The sequence below is a fragment of the Microplitis mediator genome, chromosome 9, assembly GCF_029852145.1.
Source record: "Microplitis mediator isolate UGA2020A chromosome 9, iyMicMedi2.1, whole genome shotgun sequence".
Classification (NCBI taxonomy): Eukaryota; Metazoa; Arthropoda; class Insecta; order Hymenoptera; family Braconidae; genus Microplitis; species Microplitis mediator.
In genome coordinates this window covers 3,092,226-3,105,359 of record NC_079977.1, presented here as the reverse complement: position 1 = coordinate 3,105,359, position 13,134 = coordinate 3,092,226, and the positions used below count along the sequence as shown (strand labels likewise).

The window sequence follows — 13,134 nt, the reverse complement described above, 5'->3', positions numbered from 1 at the left end:
ACACAAGAAAATTTTGTTGTTTATGTTGAGAGAAAAATTCCCTGAAAATTTCAGCTCTTAATTTTAATTTCAAGTATTTTCTACCGAGCATCAAAGTTTTTCCATTTAAAAAAAAAGTAAATCGAATAACTTTTTTTTAAAATTACTATAACTTAGCCCGATTTTAAGCTATCGTTTTGAAACCAGTTTTTATTTATAGAGTAATTGTTGCTTTTTAAAAGTGTATGAAACGGTTTTGGTCTAACTCGATCCATGTCGATTGTATCAGCTCCGAAAGTCAACTTTTCACTTTTTTCATTTAGTTTTGTTTATAGTGAAGAAACGGCTCATCTTACAAAAAATATGCATAGGACCAATCTTTTAGGAAATTTTGTCCTCTACAAAATTGCTCATGACACTTATATTGCTAAAGTGCACTGTTAATGAGATACATGCATTTTGATATTTTACAGTAAAAAAAATTGTAAGTTTACTGTAGTACTAATCTTTTTTACTGTAAAATGTTAAAATGCATATATCTCATGAACAGTGCACTTTAGCAATATAAGTGTCATGAGCAATTTTGTAGAGGACAAAATTTCCTAAAAGATTGGTCCTATGCATATTTTTTGTAAGATGGGCCGTTTCTTCACTATAAACAAAACTAAATGAAAAAAGTGAAAAGTTGACTTTCGGAGCTGATACAATTGACATAGATCGAGTTAGACCAAAACCGTTTCATACACTTTTAAAAAGCAACAATTACTCTACAAATAAAAACTGGTTTCAAAACGATAGCTGAAAATCGGGCTAAGTTATAGTAATTTTAAAAAAAAGTTATTCGATTTACAGCTTTTTAAATGAGAAAACTTTGATGCTGGATAGAAAATACTTGAAATTAAAATTAAGAGCTGAAATTTTCAGGGAATTTTTCTCTCAACATAAACAACAAAATTTTCTTGTGTCCGCTAAAAAAAAAATGTTCGTTTTAAATGAAGCACCCTAATATATATATGTTTATATAAAATATAAGGTGAGCTTTTTAGCATTGACTGTTGATTGTTGACACAGTCCATCTTCATAAGGAAGTAACTTAAACCACTAACCAGACATCAGCTGGATAGCAACTCCAAATGACGAGGGACAATTCTCTCTTATATCGTATCGTGTACTGAGTAGTATGTAACGGAATAAGATTCATTACGAGCACGCGATCGAGTTCGTTGTCACTGGCATATCGACGTTATGTATACTAAAATATATATATATATAGAAATAAAAATATATATAAGTGCCAGTGAAATGCAGAAATGTTATATACGAAAAGTATCATTATCATTATATAAATATAAATATATTATAATATTTCCGATTTCAATGCGGAAGGATTTTTTCCTTCCCTTTACGTGTCGAATATCTGGTAAACGATCCTCCCGTCAATCAACACAAATAATATATCCCTGATTTTCAATGGCTACTTTTGAACGGTAAATTTTTTTAAATCCTCAGGATTGCTCGAAATTTTCCTAATGGCTCATCCGAAATTAATCACAGTGACTTGCATTTCATTCATACAAATATATCTAATTTAATTTTTTATCACAATTGAAACGGGTTTATTTCAAGTGTAAGATGGACGATTTCAAATGAAATATTATTACGAACATTGCGTTTTAATCTGGCGATGAATAACGGCTTCAATTTTAATGAAATCAAAATTTATACGGAGATATGGAGTAGTGGTGTTTGAATTTTACTTGAAATTTAAAGGACAGTTGCGGTGTTCAAAATTTTAAGTCACTTGGAAATATAAGATATAAATTCATATATTTATGTACTTTATTTGGACATAATTTTGAATTGTTTAGGGATAAATGTCAAAAAAATTAAAAATTTAAATAATTTTTTTGTCCATAAGTAAATTAATTTTAAATAACTATGACTTTGAAGCTGATAGTTGGTTTGAAAACGTGAACTTTACTTTGAAATTCTACTTTTTCATGTGTAATTACTTTTTAAATACGATAAATTTAATAGCAGGACTTTAGTGAACTCGTAATTATAAAAAACTAATGAAGGTTTTTTTTTTTGATGAAAAATTAAAACTGTATTTCAAAAATTTTTGAATTTCAATGCAACTCAATATCTTGATTTACATAAAAAAAATATTTTTTAATAGTTACGTTATATTTTGATTGAAAGTTATGCTCTAATTTTGTTAAATTATGCAAACAAATCAATATTGATGTAAGAGAAATAAATCTTATTAAATTTCCATGACAATTATCTATGAAAACCCTGGCAGATCCGAATTATGGTAAATTACCCTAATTTACGGCATTCAGAAGAATTACCGTAAACTACCGTAAAATGCGGGGGTTTACCTAAAATTACGGAATTTTACGGTAAAATACGGTAATTAAAGGTAAAATTGCGGCAGTACTACGGTATATTACCGCAAATTTGAAATAACATTGCAGTATTATGCCGTAGTTTGTAGAATTCAGAAAAACTGCGGTAAATTGCCGCAGTGTGGCAGTATACGGTAAAATACGGCAACCTAAGGTAATTTACCGTAGGTTTACGTGAATTAACAGAATTTACAGCAAATTTGCCTTAAATTACGGTATTTTGCGGTATAATACGCTAATTTACCGTAAAATACTGTAATTTGCGGTATTCAGAAGAATTATTGGATACCCTAGCGGATCCGAATTACGGTAAATACAGTGATTTACCGTAATTTACGGTGCCTAGCAGAATTACCGTACATTACGGTAATCTACGGTAAATTACGGCAAATTGCCGTAATTTACCGAAATTTTACGGTGCCTAGCAGAATTACCGTAAATTACGGCAATTTACCGAAATTTGCCGTAGATTACCGTAATGTACGGTAAATTACCGTAATTTGCGGTAATTCTGCTAGGCACCGTAAGTTACGGTAAATTACGGTAAATCACTGTATTTACCGTAATTCGGATCCGCTAGGGATACTATCGTCAAATACGGAGTTTTACCATAGAATACGGTAATTAAAGGTAAAATTGCGGTAATTGAGATATTTTACCGCAAATTTGAGTTAAAATTGCGGAATTTTACCGTAATTTACGGTATTTAAAAGAATTACGGTAAATGACCATAAACGTGGTATTCTACCGCAAATTACGACAAAATTTTGGTAATTTATCGCACATCGTCGTAATTTACCGTAAATCACTGCGGTATTTTGCGGTATCATACGGTAATTCACTGTAAATACGGTAATTTACCGTAATTCGAATTCGCCAGTAATCGAAAAATTTGACGAAAGTTTTCTTTCTCAAAGATTTTTACCCGATTGCCCGGTAATTTAAGTTACTACGATACACTGTAAAAAAAAACGGTATTAAAATGGACTTATTTTGACACCGATGAAAATCAAATTCTGTTTTCGATACTCGAAAAATAAAACTACTTTTTTTACCACCGCTTAACACCGAAAACTTTAACACCACTACATGTTATTTTACACCTTCTTCGGGTTTAAATTTACCACAGTAGCGTGGACTTACACCGCTTTTTCTTAGGACAACATACAAGAAACATCTACACGCTTGGTAAAACACTGATGACAATGCTTTAGATGATACTCAGTACAATGGCCTTGTCCTAGTTCTGTTATAAACTACAGAGTATATACATTTGAGCTACAGCCACAGGAAATTAGCCTTCAATTATCTACAGTTTTTTTCCTTACATCTCTTTCTTATTATCATTCTTCAATGTATTTCTTTAGCGGTTTTTAATTCTCGTTATGCTAATTCAATATTTTACGTTTACATTTAATTTATCAGTTTAATAAATATCCTGCTAAAAATTAATTATCTTTAAAATATAAATGTGTTGTGACTTCCGTCAGGAGTCCTAGATATTATGATGCCCACGTTTTATACACGCCCATGGTCGAAAGTGAAAATAAATTGACCAGTTGATTGGTTAGCAGTTAGCAATTTGCTCCATTCACCCAACCATGCTTTTACATTATTATATTTATATATATATATACATATACATATATATAAAATGAGACCTTAAAAAAGGTAAAGTCGATATACATAAGATATCTCGCATGTTAAAGGCATTTCTCAGCAGAAATCCAGGATCCTCAGACACCTAAATAATCTACCCACCCAAGTGTTCATGGAATGCACATGAATTTTAGTCTCCTTATTTTTTTACGTCTATTTTTTTAGAGGCCAATGACTCAGAGGACGGTTGGTAACAAGTTTTTACCAATGAACAGATTTTCGCCCGTTTATATCGCGGGGACATTTGAGTTTTTTTTTTTAAATTCCAATTAATCCCGCATGAAAATATCATATATGGTAAACATATATTAAAAAATATATGCTACAGATATAAATATATATGTGACATTACGAGAAATCTTATATAAAACTATGTATAGATTTTGGCCGATTTTATTATATTTCTATATATGTTTTCTCATATGATTTCATATATTTCCGTATAACTTCAATATATTATTTATATATTTGAAAACTTGAAATTTTGATATATTCAAAAACAAATGGTATTTATATATGGAAACAAATAAGAATACATATATAATTCATCATTATATGGCACGATATATGTACCATGTATTTAACTTAATAAACTTTTGTATATTTTTCGATATATAGAACCATATAAGTCTCCCCATATATATAAGAATAAATAAAATCTATTCTTTTCTGTCTTCCTCTCTCTGTTATAAGATTCAAATATTGTGTTCAGAATATATATATATATATATATATATATATATATATATATATATATATATATATATATATATGTGCTAGCTTACAAATTTACATATATAATTATCAATATATGTAATACATATACGTGCTAACTTATAAGTTTACATGTATGATTATAAATATATATAATACATGTATTAACTTATAAACTTACGTATATAATTAATTATATTAAAACTTACTATATTATATAGGGGAGGGTGGGGCAGAGCGGCCCCCCTGAAATTTTGACGAAAAAAAAAATTTTTTTTTTTTCGACTAATTACTATAAATACGATATGTTTGCGCATTTTTACCCCTACGCATGACATTTGGGGCAAAATGGACCAGCCCAAAATTTTGAAAAAGTGATTTTTTCATATTTTTATCGTCAAATTAAAAAAAAATTATTATAATTCCACATTTCTAGCCCTACGCATACCTGGGGCAAAATGGACCAGCCGAAACTTCCGAAAAAATTATTTTTTCATATTTTTCGGCCGTTTCTCTATGTAAGACGCAAATTTGGTCACTAAAAATTTATAAAAATTAAATTTTTTTTTTCTAGTTGATAAATTTTTGAAATAAAGTAAAATTATAGAATTGATTTTTTTTTTTATTAAATAACAATTAGTAATTAAGGTAATCGAGAGTGAACGATTTTTTACGCTTTAAGAAATTTTTTTCGAGTAATATAGAACCAAAAATAGTTGTCAAGAAAAAGAAATACATTCTTAATGATGAAAACAATTTAAAAAAAAAAAAAAAAACGAAAAAAAAATTTTTTTTTATCACTTTTTGAAGGGGGGCCGCTCTGCCCCACAAAAAAAAAAAAAAAAAAAAATTTCAGAATTTTGGCAAAATGTCTATAAATTTGTTCGAAATAGGACAAAAGTAAAGTGATCCTATGGTTGAAAGCCACAAAAAATAATAATTGGCTTAGGGGGGCCGCTCTGCCCCACCCTCCCCTATAAGAAAATATATATCGTTTTTGGCCACTTATATGGTCCCATATTGATTAAAAATTTTCCATATATATTTATCATATATGGTATTTCTATGCGGGATGAAACCGCGGGAATAAATTTATTTAAAAAAATTCATCTCAAAATTAATTAATTAATCAACAATTAATGAACAGATTTTCGCCCGCTTATATCGCGAGAACATTTGAAATTTTTTCTTTAAATTCAAATTAATGAAACCGCAGGAATTAATTTATTTTTAAAAATTCATCTAATAATTAATTAATTAATCAACAATTAATGAACAGATTTTCGCCCGCTTATATCGCGGGGCATTTAAAATTTTTTTTTTAATTCAAATTAATCAAACCGCGGGAATAAATTTATTTTAAAAAATATCTAATTAATTAATTAATTAATCAACAATTAATGAACAGATTTTCGCCCTCTTATATCGCGGGGACATTTGAAATTTTTTTTTTAAATTCAAATTAATGAAACCGCGGGAATAAATTTATTTTTAAAAATTCATCTAATAATTAATTAATTAATCAACAATTAATGAACAGATTTTCGCCCGCTTATATCGCGGGAACATTTGAAATTTTTTCTTTAAATTCAAATGAATGAAACCGCGGGAATAAATTTATTTTTAAAACTTCATCTAATAATTAATTAATTAATCAATTAACAATTTAATTATTTACTGATCATTCAATTTAAAGAAATCGCAGTAAAATATGTCGAATTTGCTACGGTATGAAGACGTGGGATCCTGGGATTAGCATCACCTACGACAAATAAATAATAATCTCTATGGCGCCCATTGGCATTTATATCTACGATTGTTTTCCTTTTTCACGGACCGGCCATAAATTTAAACTTATGAGCCATAAAAATAAAAAACTAACGTGTAATTTTTTATCTCACTCATTTGTCATTAAAACGGCTAATTATAAATTTATTTATTAGACGTATTATTATCGAGCATAATAATAATAAAATTTTTTTCTTTTTTTTTTTTAAGTATATAAATAAAAAATAACATATGTGCAATAAGAAATGTAAATATGCACGTGTCCAAGTGTGATATGCGTACGCCTACAAAGAGTTCTTTTACTGTCTAATTATTATTGGCGCCAGACAATCTTGCGAAATTTTTTAACTTTTTTTTCACTCTCATACACGTTCTTTTAATCATACATTTATATAAACGCTTGTAATATTAAATTACAAATAATTAACTATTAATATTTTGTAACACTATTACAAGTTCACTGTACCTAATAATTTATATAATAATAATAATAATAACAATGGGTAGGAGATGGAAAAATGAATAAATCACTATGTATAGAAAATATGATATAAGTACTAGAAAATTCGAGGTCATGGCCTTAAAGAATAGCAAAACCTCGCCTTTACTTGCAACTCTTTCATCGTCATCGTTTAAAGATGATGAACCTAACCCTTATAAACCACGCATCCAAACGGCTTTCATAATATTACTATAACTATAAACTATCGATACGTGAGTCATAGATGCGTGAGTTGTAATACTGATTTATTAAAGCTCGTATTTTGAATTTACGTTTGAAACTTAAGTCAAGAACAAGAATAAAAATAGTCGATTTTCAATATCATTTTAGGATAAGGATATTGCTCTCATGGAAAATTTGATCGCGAAGACAGTCGACCTGAAATATTGATGGATATCAAACCAATTTTGCGCCATTTTGTGGAATTTTTTATAAAAGATCCAGATGTCGGCATGTAAACAGGCTTAGGGACTTGGGTTATCTCGAAAAAGACCCAGAGTGCCCGAAAATAATATTTTTTTAAACATAGGGTAGAGGTGGTGACCATGGTCCGAAATGGGCCGTGTCTCGGAGATACAGAACTCGAAAAATGATTTTTTTTTCTACTATTTCTGGATTTTTTCTGAAAGAATGCATCGAAACACGCAAGAAATATTTATATTGTTGCCAGTTATTCCTAAAACTAACGCAGTTATGGGCTACCTTGGATGACCACAGTCGCACCCTGCCCATGGTCCGAATCTCCGAAATATGGAACTCGAAAAATCGTTTTTTTTTTCTAATTTTTTCGAGTTTCTAAGGCAAAAATGCGTTATAGAAAACAATAAATGTTCATATTGTTGCTAGTTATTCCTAAAATCAACGTAATTATGGGCGAGCTTTGATGACCACAATCACACAGTGTCCATGGTCCGAATTTTCGAAATACGGAACTCAAAAACTAATTTTTTTTCTACTATTTCTGGGTTTCCTTCACAAGAATGCATCAAAACAAGCAATAAATTTTCATATTGTTACCAGTTATTCCTAAAACAAACATAATTATAGGCTAACTGCGATGACCATATAGTCACACCCTGTCTATGGTCCGAAATGATCCGTATTTCCGAGATACAGAATTCAAAAACTAATTTTTTTTCTACTATTTCTGGATTTCCGACTCAAGAATGCGTCAAAACAAACAATATATATGTTCATATTGTTGGCAATTATTCCTAAAACTAACGTATTTATGGACTACCTTCAATGACCAAAGTCACACCCTGCCCATGGTCCGCAACGTTCCGTATCTCTAAAATACAGAACTCGAGAAAATAATTTTTTTTCTACTATTTTTGAGTTTCTAAGGCAAAAATGCGTTATAGAAAACAATAAATGTTCATATCATTGCCAGTTATTCCTAAAACCAACGTAATTATGGTCTAGCTTCAATGACCAAAGTCACACCCTGCCCATGGTCCGAAACGTTCCGTACCTCCAAGATACAGAACTCGAAAAATAATTTTATTTTCTACTGTGTCTGGGATTCCTCCGCAAGAATGCGTCAAGAAATTTTTTCTAGCCCTAAGAAAATTTTAGTCTTCGTTTCATACTGAAAAATTTTTCTTACACCAAAAAATCTTCGTTTTCCGCGTACTCTCATTACATTGCGTACCAACTTAATTAAATTATCCCAAGTTGCGTTAATATCCAAGACAAGGAATAAGTGTAACAAGATAATAATCGGACATTGTTAAAAAGATAAATAATAAATTTAAAGTGCACGATTGAGTACTCAATATTACTTTCATTAATATCGATAGTTAATGGACCTAATAAATGTTATCATTAGTATAATATATCCGTGTTCACCGTTATGGTATTGTTGATATTATCTCTCTCTCTACATATATATATAAATATAATAATATTATTATAACGGATACTAGTCGCGAATTGTAATTGATACGATTAATGGAAGCAGGACGTGGTAGAGCCTGCTACTGAACACATACTTGCTACTTACTACTAAACAGTTATGAGATAATAGCCTGACACTTGAGATCTATTCCACGAGGTGCAACATCGTTAATATAAATTATTTTATATTTTTATTTTTACTTCAGAGTCCACCCATACAACAAATTTATTATTTAATATACGGGACTATTTATTTTCATAATCAATAGATTTTAATCTTCATATATATTTCATAATATATATATAACATATCATAACAAGTTAGTTTTTCATATATTCTATAATTATTACATATGAAAAATTTCGAATATAAAAAATAATTACGTAGAAATTATTAAAATTGAATGAGTACTTGGGTAAAAAATTAATTAAAATTTGTTGTTGATTGCGCGCATGGGTAAAAAAAATTGTTGATTAATGAAAAGTGACATAATATTTTTAGAGAGTTAATGACATGTCTGAGTAAAAAAATAGAGAAGAGAAGATTAAAAAATAATTAATAGATGAGGGAGTTCGGTACGTGAACTTTCTTCCACTTGCCCTTTCACACTTTCAATCTTTCAATCATAAAAAAAAAAGTCACTAAACATTTCCTTAGCGGTTAATAAATTGTTTCCGTTTAGATTTTTTTTTTTCATCATAGAATTGTTTAATCTTTCTCCTCATCATTGATCATGCTGTCATGTCAATAATCGTAACTTGTAGGCGAAGTTATCGCTGATGCTCATTAAATATTAAGTACTGGCTCGGTAATATTTTATATCTATTTATTGTTTTGTTTGTTTGTTTCGTAATAGAAATTTTTTTTTTTTTTTTTAAATACGACCTGACATTTTTTAAATTATTTTTTACGTAAGATAAATTTTGCATCATGTATTGAAGAATAAAATTTTATGAGGACGGAAAAATTTGGCGCAATAATTTTTTTCTCGCTTCGAGAGAATTTTTGTTTTTAATTTATAATGCGAAAAATTTCTTGGTGCAAAAAAACATTTTTTTTCTGAGTTTGTAATCATGAAGTTAGCAGACAATTAAAAATTTTTGGATTTTTTTTTTAAACTTAAATTTGAAGAAAAATAAAAACTAAAAATATGCACATGTAGAAAATTGAAAAAACTATAAGTGCAATTTTTAAAAATATTTTTTTTTTTTATAATTTATGATTTTTATAAAATTTCAAAAATTATTAGACGTCGGATTACTTGAGTATTATGCGAATTTACGATCCTGAAGTTAGCAGACAAAAATTTTTGGATTTTTTTTTGAACCATTAAATTTGAAGAAAAAAAAAAAAAACTAAAAAATGCACATGTAGAAAATTAAAAAAACTATAAGTGCAATTTTTTTTAATATTTTTTTTTTATAATTTATGATCTTTAGAAAATTTCAAAAATTATTAGACGTTGGCTCACTTGAGTATCATGTGAATTTATGATACTAAAGTTAGCCGACTAATAATTTTTGGATTTTTCTAAAAACGAAAATTGAAAAAAAAAAATATTTTTAAAAATTGCATCTGTAGTTTTTTAAATTTTCTACATGCGCATATTTTTAGTTTTTTTTTTTTATAATTGATTTGTTAAAAAAAAATCCGAAAATTGTTAATTGTCTTCTAACTTCCGGATCGTTGTGAATTTACGATCCTGAAGTTAGCAGACAATTAGATTTATTTTTTAACTTAAATTTGAAGAAAAAAAAAACTAAAAATATGCACATGTAGAAAATTTAAAAAACTATAAGTGCAATTTTTTATAAATTATCATTTTGTAAGATTCCAAAAATTATGAGACGTCAATTAACTAAAGTATCGCGAGAATTTATTTTATTATTTTTAATAATTTTTTTTGCAAGTTCTGTGTTCATCAATCAATTTTTTTTTTCGAGTACTCGGATTCGAAAAATAAATTCAATTTAAAATATCATCAGTTTAAAATTACACAGTCGTTAATTAAAACCAAACATTTGCGGAGGGTCAACTCTCTAGATGTTAAATTTCAAATTTTCGCGGTGTTTATTTTAAATTTTTTATAAATTAATTGTCCCGATATTTGAATACTCTAACAAATAATTTTTTTTTCTTCAATGTAATTAAATACTTGACTAAAAATTCCCTAGTATTTATTCATAAATTTTTAGCAATAATTTTCATGTTTTAATTTAAAGACTCGTATTTTTAAATCTCAGACACTAAACTTTCAATTAATTATTTTAAATAATTATTAAGTGTTTTGAATACTTTCTATTTATTTTAAATAATGAGTGTGAATGTAGCAGACGTCAGACAAATTTAAAATTAATAATAAATAGAGTAAATAATTAGTAAAATAAAATTTTTAAAAAATGCACTTGTTAATTTCAAAACTTTTTAAATGCGCATTTTTTTTAAATTTTATTTTATCAATTATTTACTCTATTTATTATTAATTTTAAATTTGTCTGACGTCTGCTACATTCACACTCATTTTAAATACAACTCAAGCACCGTCAAAAAAACTATCAAGATCGCAAATAATTAATTTTTTAAATTTCACGCAATTGACCCAAAAATTAATATAATAAAATAAATTTGCAACGCAAACACTTGAGTTATTAAATTAAACATAAAACTTTTATGTTTAATTTAAATAAAAAAAAAAATATTTATCAGTAACTCATAAAAAAAAGTTATTATTTAAATATTAAACATAAGTAAGACGTCACCATAAATTAGTATCGCAAAAAAAAATATTTATATTCAAAATAAATTGACTTACCGCCAAAAATCTCCAACGTACCCCAACACCAATCGTTTCTGCAACAAATAAAAAACTTAAATATAAAAACATAATTAATTATAAATAAAAGTACCAACAATTACTTTATTTGCAGCTGAGTAAACAAAAATCAGAACTTCTAGATCATGCGCCAGGTTGATCTTCACCAAATCATTCACTTGACAGTTTCGCACTCAATTGTCATAATAAATTATCACTTAAAAACTCTTATTGACACTGACACCAGTTAATTTAATTAATTAATTTATTAATTATATATATTTTTAGTAAATAAATCACTTTTTATCTGACAGAAAACTGACTTTGAAAAAAAATTTAAATACTCGATCCGCGACAACGATTAGCAAATATTTAATTAAATAATTAATTCTAAGCTAATTATCAATATCACTAATTAATTTATGCACAAAACTTTTTATAATTATTTATTTTTGAATATTAAAAATTAAATGCGACGACAAAACCTCAAACTTGACACTTACACGATTTAAATTATTATTTAAATTCGAATTTAAAGTTTTTATTGTTAATTAAATTTAATTACGGTAATTATTTAAAGTAAAGTAATTAATTTTGCAATAATAATTGAGTAAAATTAATTATAAATGCAACTAGTCACTAAATTGGGGGGAAGACGCTGACTAGGCGGCCATCTTAGAATTGCCGCCGCCATTTTCGACGCGCGCAGTAGTTTAGTCCAGTGCGCAGACTGACGCGCAGAAAAGCACCCGCTCAGCTGCAGTCCCTGGCAAGCTCTCGAGTTGTTCGCATCAATTCCGGTTACAAATTAATTTTTTTTAGTATTTTTATTTAAATAAATTAATTATTAAACTTTAATTATTTTTAATTAATTATAATTAATTATTTATCAGCTGTCTCGGTAATAAACTTTTAATTAATTGACTGTCATTAGAATCTCAAAGTTAAACAAATATTTTACTGATGCCGTAGACAATGGGAGCATTCGGAAATTGCTCGAGCTCTAGCTCTATATACTAGCCGTATATCGATTACTAGAGATGATGATCCTGAAGTTAGCAGACAATTTAAAATTTTTGTATTTTTTTTTTGAATAATTTAAATTAAAAAAAAAATAAAACTAAAAATATGCACAGGTAGAAAATTTTAAAAACTGTGGGTGCAATTTTTTTAAATATTTTTTTTTTGAAATTTATCGTCTTTAGAAAAATTCAAAAATTATTAGACGTCCGCTGACTTCAGTATCATATGTAGCAGACATCAAATTTTAAATAATTAATAAATAGAGTAAATGATTAAAAAATAAAATTGGAAAAAAATGGGCATTGAAAAAATTTTGTAACTAATAAGTGGATTTTTTAAAATAATT

General features: G+C 27.8%; 2 protein-coding genes across 2 annotated transcripts in view; one reads left to right on the top strand and one right to left on the bottom strand.

The window, feature by feature from the left end:
* Window positions 1–11,983, bottom strand: part of LOC130674355 (serine/threonine-protein kinase 17B-like) — a 96,315-nt gene extending 84,332 nt beyond the window's left edge. The window contains exons 1-2 of the mRNA XM_057479660.1: window positions 11,870–11,983; window positions 11,766–11,803 (exon numbers count right to left, since the gene is read on the bottom strand). The gene's annotated coding sequence lies outside the window, so the exon portion shown is untranslated. The remainder of the gene's footprint in view (window positions 1–11,765; window positions 11,804–11,869) is intronic.
* Window positions 1–13,134, top strand: part of LOC130674357 (proteasome activator complex subunit 3) — a 175,972-nt gene that overhangs the window by 43,543 nt on the left and 119,295 nt on the right. The window lies entirely within an intron of this gene.